Source organism: Benincasa hispida, chromosome 5, assembly GCF_009727055.1.
Source record: "Benincasa hispida cultivar B227 chromosome 5, ASM972705v1, whole genome shotgun sequence".
Taxonomy (NCBI): domain Eukaryota; kingdom Viridiplantae; phylum Streptophyta; class Magnoliopsida; order Cucurbitales; family Cucurbitaceae; genus Benincasa; species Benincasa hispida.
In genome coordinates this window covers 49,478,929-49,487,081 of record NC_052353.1, presented here as the reverse complement: position 1 = coordinate 49,487,081, position 8,153 = coordinate 49,478,929, and positions in this window count along the sequence as shown.

The window sequence follows — 8,153 nt, the reverse complement described above, 5'->3', positions numbered from 1 at the left end:
TTGGGGATTCGTCTGATTAGGGAGCTGGGAACTCAACTACACAAGATGGAATTCCCTTCTTCCCCGAAGCAAGGGTAAGTAGATAGATTGCTCCATTAAAGGCTGATTTCGGGGCTTGAACAATGTGGCGCCACACATCTTCTCATGGTCGAGAGGTGTCCACTCATAATGGGAATATGATGTATTGTTTATTAAAGGGATTGATGGTACTTAAAAAGTTGGATGTAACTATAGAGGCAAAACGGTAAATTGGCCCAGCTGTACTTACGAGCATCTGTGAAGGGTTATCGTACTGTTTATTGGTTATCTCCGATGGACACAGAAATATATTTGTATTGAGAAGAGTGCAGCTGTCGACCTTTATTGGAGTGCCCGACAGTTAACGGGTGGTGGATCTCATGGCTAAAGAGTTTAGTCAGATATTCACATATCGTTGGAGCTTCAAGCTATTGGTCCATAAGGTCCCCTTGGTAGCTCAATGAATTCAAGCTGAGAATAAGTTTTTGGTTTAGTTTGAAGTGTTCAAATTGACAAGAAGGAGTTAGTTATTGATTAAATAGGTTCAATTATATGTGATATAGTTGACATGATATATGAGATACATTAATTGGAGGAAAATGATACATATATGATTTATATCAAGTAAAGGAAAAAAGGATTGTGGTTTCAAACTATAGGTTATAAATATAATATGATAAGCTAGTTATTCTATTTATTTATAATTAAAACAATTATGAGATAATTGTTGGTAGTTTCTCCTTAACCGTGCGTAATTTAGGAGGTTTTATTCAGTATTCATGACTAAAGGATAAAATGAAAATGTTTTCATTTTTGGATGAGAATCGCATAATCGTATAATCACTTCATTTGAGTACACTGCCTATCGTTTAGCTCACGAGAGACTACACGATAGCTTTAAGTGTTTGTCTAAACGATCATGTACATGCGCCATTATCTAAACGATTGTAGCTTTTTACTAAGCGATCATGTGGCAAGCGAGCTTCACTAAACGATCGTGTAAATGATCATACCTGATTTCCTAAACGATCGTGTACCTTTACTAAACAATCAAGCACCAAAGTCTATACGATAGACATTATACTCTCCCACTTGCTTGGTTGTTGAGTTCGATCATAATTTCCTCCTTCCCTCTACCAAATCCAACAGAGCCCACACCTCATGGATTCTCACTCTGAGAATACCAAGATTACTGAGTGGTGGTGTCCGAGAGGTTACTTGTTCGTGGAGAAGTTTTTTCGTGAACAGACGATTGGGTAGACGATCGTAGAGACAGCGAAAGGTGCTGGTCCAAGTCTTCACGAGAGCGAGAAACCTGTGAAAGAAGAGTTCTTCAAAGGTAAGTATCTCACTCCCTTTTGTATTTAATTTCTAAAGCATGTCATAATTTGTTCTAAGATGCATAACTAGTTTGTTTGTTTGTGAATGCTTTGTAATTCTGTCACGATGAATTCGGAACGATCTTGGTTCCGCTCATAGGTTCTCTTTGATATGAGTTCCTTCATTAGCTACATCTAACTTCTTAAGTACCACTTATCCCTCTAATGAATAATAAATCATAGTCCAACTATGACTAAACCCCTGTCGAGCCAGGAGAGGGTGTGATGCCACATTGTTCAAGCCCTGGAATCAGCCTTAAGAGAACAATTTATCTACTAACCCCGACCTCGGGAAGGAGTGAATTCCTTCTTTTGTAGTTGTGTTCTCGGCTCCCCAATTGATAACGGGCAGAAATGCACGTTATCATAGTGCTCAATCCTTAAACAATGTTGGATTGCATTACTGAAATATGTTAAATTGCGTCCATTAAGCATAAATTCTATAATATTGCGGTCGCATGCGTCCAACGCATTAGAGCAGTTGATCTTTATATTTTTGTGCAGAATAATGCGTTAACGCAATGCAAAGAATGTGATCATAGGAATACATTGGTCGAGCGCAACTTCGCCACAAGACTTTGCGTTGATCGTGCTCGTAAACATTCAACCAAGAAGAATCACCGCAACATGGTGGACGCATCTGGACAAAAGGACAATTAAGATCGATGGGACAGAAAGCTGACGGTAGTCAAATCCAAATTAAGTTGACAGCCGATAACGGTCATAAAGTACATCCAGCTTTATCGGTGATAATTATCCGGCACATCAGTCAGGAATTAAAGTCATCCCATCTGTATAGCCGGAGAGAGAAGCCACCTTTCATCTTTAATGCCCTATAAATACCAAGTGCATTCTTCAGAGGAGGGGTTAAGCAATCGATTATTTTCATTATTTTACAAGTTCGCATCTCTGTCCATGGTCTTCTTTCATTTTAAGGCGAACACGAGGAAGAAGGTGTGCCAGTAGATCGTTCTGGTGAGCTTGGGAAAGCACCGAAAGCTCCAAGACAGAGAAAGGGCCGACTCCTGCGGAAGCGAGAATATCTTTAGTTCAGAATAGAGATCCCAGTGTAAAAAGCCTTGGTCAGCAAGGAATTGCTACCAGGCTCTCTACCTTAACTTCCATTAGCATTTTGTACCTAACTTATTTATAAGAATGGAATTTCTTTCTCTATATCTGTTCACTCTCTGTGATTCACACATGAGTAGCTAAATTAGTTGAATGGGTTGAGAAGCATTTAGCTAGCACAACGAGAGAATCTTCATTCTTTGTGGTTATCTTGTTTATGTATGCTTCATTCATCTATTAGAGATACTTGGGAGGGTAGTCTAAGGACAGGATCTAGACTTGGGAAGGTCAGGTCAGAATCTAGGTTTGGAAAAACCAGATTAGAACACATAAACAAGAGATAGGCACTTAGGGATGAGCACTATTTGTTATCAACGCATTGCATGCATCTTAGCAATAAGATATGATTGTATGTGGTCACCTTGTTTTCATGCATTTTGCATCAACGCATAGGACAAGAGTAGAGACTTAGGAATAAGCTCTATGGACATTTTGCATGCAACACTTGTGTCCTAGATTTAGGAGCATCACATTTACATTGGAAAATGACTTGTTGTACATGGTAGTAACATGATCGCATAGTCTGATACATTCCCAAGTAACGCTAGCTAAAGATCTTCTCAACCCGTTCATCGCATACTCATTGCATCTATCAATGTAACTTTCGTTTCTCAAATCCGCCGCATTTATTTCATTTATTTTCAATCAATGCAACCAACAAACCAACCACCTTATTTATTTTACCGGATACCGCAAAGTTTTCATATGAAAATTATCAACGCAAACTATTTTCACAAGTCCCTGTGATCGACCCTAGACTTACCAGGAAACTCAAAGGAATTTACACTTGAATTCTGCTAGGAAATCTTGAATGCACAACGTAATTCCATCAACGCATATCATCCATATTCCACACTTAATAAAATAACGCATCACCAATCAGACGAATCCCTAAAATGGTAGGCTTATTGAGTCGGCGATCTAGCCACTCTCATCCATACAAATCAGAAGACCGCCTTCATAAGCGTGAGTTCACAACTCACTCAGGATTCAGGTTATGTTACCTATGGTTATCCTGATGAAATGTAAGTCTCTATTATGAATGACATTATGTAATGAGACTAAATATTTTGTGGTCCAATCTTATACAAACTCCTTTGTATAGAATATCCCCGCTCACATATCTCCACATGAATGATCAGGATAAGATCATTTGTAGCACTTTACAATAATTGTAACACCTACAAAGCTGGTGATATTCATAGTGTCACCAGGATAAGGTATCTAGCCTTATCCATATACTACAAACCATTTGGGTTATCACTTAAACATGATCCACCCGTATGTCTCCACATACATGTTTAAGCTACAAGATAACCCTGGATGTTAGTTTATTGGTTTGTGGTTAATACAACTAATTTTGAAATAAAACATCATATATTTTATTAAATAAATAATAAGTTTATACAGTACAATTACAAACTATAGGACCCTACAAGATTTAGGGCATCAACCCCAACAAAAGATATTTTTGCGACAAAACTGATAAGAAAATTCTAGCATTTTTCGGTAAAAGATACGTGTGGAATGCAATGGATATAAAGTAAAGGAATTAGGAACATAAGACAAAACACAAGTACCCTCTTTATAATTATAAAGAATAAATAATTAATAAAACAGAGAGGGTTTGCTCATTAATAAAGGATTTGAGGCGAGTGAGTATTAGGATTTGCTCATTAATAAAGGAGCTGGGACAAGTGGGTATATGATATATGATGGGCAATCCCATATTAGATTTTATTCTTCACATACACAATATTTTTACATCCCAAATAAGATATACTTCTTTTAACACAATTTTTAAAACTTTTACAATATCTACAATTCTGTGTTAGGTGTTATATTTTTTAATTTGTTGTTAATAACAATATTTTTGCTTATTTTTAGGAGTTGTTTTTAGGATTTGTTTTCAAAAGTTAGTTCATTAAAATAAATTACCTAATATTCCTTCATTTGAGGGATTAGTTTGTTTATTTGAATTTTAAATTTGTTAGTATTTTAGTTAGATAAAGGGTATTTTTTATATTCGATAAATCCGATTAAAAATTCTAAAATAATCATTTGGCCATTTATTCAAAAGAAAAAAGCTTAATGGTCATTATATAAAAAGTCTATTAGGTTTTGGCCATTTGTTCAAATAACTCGAAAATGTTTGTCAACAACAACAATGGGTGGATGGAGATTGTTTCATCGACCTTGAGAGATATTGTACTATGACCTCAAAGGAGAAAGTGTGTGTCAATTACTATTGAGTCAAACTCATTTTTTCGGGAAAAAAAAAAAAGAAAGAAAGTTATCAATTTGAATTTATGAAAAATTTTCGATATTGACCTACTAACAAATATTAAAGAAATAATATCATGTCGATGTACCTCATTCTTAATCATGACTAATGATATATGAGAGTAGTATAAAAATCTTTTTATGAGCATCAAACACGTGGCTCATCAAACATGAGGATCAAGTATGTGGTCCATGATTAAACAACTCCAATTTTATAAATACTTTTTCCTTGACCCTATTTTTGTCATTATTTACTAAAATAACATTATTTAAAAAAATCGGGCGACAAATCACCTTCTTTTAAATTCAACATGTGGAAAGTGAGGAATCAAAACTTTAAGAGGTCGTTGGTTTAAGGATTTCTAGATGTCTGGGAATAAGATGTCTAAAAATATGATGTCTGTAAATATGATGTCTGAAATTAAAGATGACTATGTTTGGTTGTACACGACAATGCTATTAGAATTTTGTGAACAAAAATTGTGTTTGTGTTTAATTTATGAAATTAAGCATGAAAATATTATTATAATTGTAATAGATTAATAATTTAAAAAATAAATAATACTCAATATATCAATAAAAAATTAATTAATTATGAATCAATAATAATTTTAATTATAAATATTTGAAGATTATAATTATAATTATAATTATTCAATATTTTAATTATAACTATAAATATTTTGATCATTTTATAATTAAAATTAACTTGCTAATGCATTTAATGAATGTCATACTAATTATAATCTAACACTTAATCATTTTTATTATTAATTAAACTCAACATTAGTAATTTTACTTTTAATTAAATAATATAAGAAAATATATTTAAATGGACAATATATTATATAAAAGGTGAAGAAAATGAGATAAAAATATGATATATTAATAAAAAATACTAAAAAGTACTTTGTAAATATGATATGTTAATAATGAATGGAGTAATAAAAAATAATCACAATAAATAATTTACTTCTTATAAATAATCAGTGATGATTATATGTTCATAATGAATGATCAAATTAAATCTAACCTTCATAAATTATTTGATTATTAAAAAACAATAAATTAATAAATTATTATTATTGAAAATGAAATTTAATACTAACTAAATTTAACTAATCCTAGTTTACTAATTAAATATATTTAAGTCAAGTAAATATTTTAATATATTATTATTTATTTATTAAAATAAATATTTATATGATTTTTAGATTAATATTAATTAATTAACTATATTTAAAGTTAAATTATATGTAAAATGAAAAACAAATAGGGAAAAAGAGAAAACTCATAGTTTTGGAAGGAATAGAAAACTCTTATATGTGGGAAATGAGAATGCATGGGAATAGTTTATTTCTAGGCAAATAGGTGAAAACTGTGAAATAAACATGGAAATTGAATGCATAAAAAACCTGCCAACAAAATGACCCCTAAAACCTTTTGGTTGACATATGTTTGAACCCACTAAAGCTATGTTTAATTTGGTAGTCCTCCTGGTTATTGTAACTGATCAAATTGTAGATGGACATAACCATATGTATAAAATAAACTTGAATTTTATGCATAAAGAAATTCTAAGGCATCGTTTGGTAGGACCTTTAATATTAATATTGTTGTTTTCAAAACTTATTAGAGAAATATTGTTGTTTTGAAACTTATTAGAGAAATATTGTTGTTTTGGGATTTCGAGACTAGAAGTCGAGGGTTGAGGATTCGACTAATGTAGAGGTCGAACGTTGAGAACTTGACAGACAAAGAAAAACTTGGGAACAATACGTAAATTAGGGTTGTCGAGGGTTGAAGTTTCGACATACATAAGTCGAAACTTCAACCCTCGATAAGGAAAAGGAAATCTCGCTAATTTTGTGATGAGGATCTAACTCTAGAAGGGAATCTCGCTAATTTTGTATATTAAGTTGTCGAAGGTTGAAGTTCTGGCATACATAAGTCGAAACTTCAACCCTTGACAAGGAAGATAAGTAGGTGAAGCGGATTGTAAGAGAGAGCGAGATTGTAGGAGAGAGTGAGATTGAAAGCGAGATTGTAGAAGAGAGCGAGATGGAAAGCGAGATTGTAGGAGAAAGCGAGATTGAGAGAGCGAGATTAAAAGCGAGATTGTAAAAGAGAACGAGATTGAGAGAGCGAGATTGAAAGTGAGATTATAGGAGAGAGCGAGATTGAAAGTGAGATTATAGGAGAGAGCGAGATTGTAGGAGAGAGCGAGATTGAGAGAGCGAGATTAAGAGAGCGAGATTGTAGGAGAGAGCGAGATTGTGAGCGAGAGCAAGATTGAGTCTGCCACATGGATTAAACGGCCAACCAGTCAGCTGACGTGGTCTGCCATATAGAAATCGTCTTCACTTTATTTACTTTTCATAAGTCTGAAAAAGTGCATATATATCACCAAGCTACCCCTGTGCTGATTCCCCTGCACGATTCCCTACATGCATTGACGTTATCCGATTCTTCTGCTCCGATTCTATGCATTCATTAACGCTGCCCCTCTACCATAGCCTTAATGCCTTTTCAACCACCCTAAACCCGTGGATCGAGTGTTCAACACTCGACCTACATCCTTTTAAACCACCATCCTCTTCATTTTTCCTCAATCACTCCCTCGATAATTTTTGAAGACTCACTGCCCTTGATTTTGCTCACTCCTCTCCCCTTGATTTGCTAACTGCCCCTTTATAGCTCACTGTCCCCTCACTGCCTTCGAAAAATAAGCCTGCAAATCTATCTTCCTCTCCTCCCATTTCCATTTTCCATTTCTCTTCTGAGTATTTCGTTAATAAAATTATTCTTCATACAACTATACTGGTTCGTTACTCTACTAAATTTTTATTTTTTAAGAAATATTATAAATTTTATTTTTGTTTTTATATTATTTTTTTTATAGATTCTAGTTTTTTTTATTTTTTTGTAATTATTGTCAGATAAAAATAACAGGAAAAAAGGCGAACGTTGTCACTTTTGAAGAAAAAAGAGAGACACCGTCGAATCTGTGAGTTGAACTTATGATATTGAAAAGTTTAGTTTATTCTATGATATTTGATTATTTAGTATTAACTTTGATGTTATAGTGTTAAAATGTTTAGTTTATTGTTATGTTTAAGAAGTGAATTTATAGTTTAAAACAAATTATTGTGATAGTTAACAAGTTTAGTATAGTTTCAAAAGTTAATATAGTTTGAAAATTTTAGTTTATTCATATGAAAAATTATTGTGTTATGTTTATTGTGACCAAGTTGATATTTTCAGTATTAACTTGAAAATATAGTTTAAAAATATGTTTGAAAAAGTTTAATTTAATTTAATTTTTATTTTGTATTAAATTTGAAA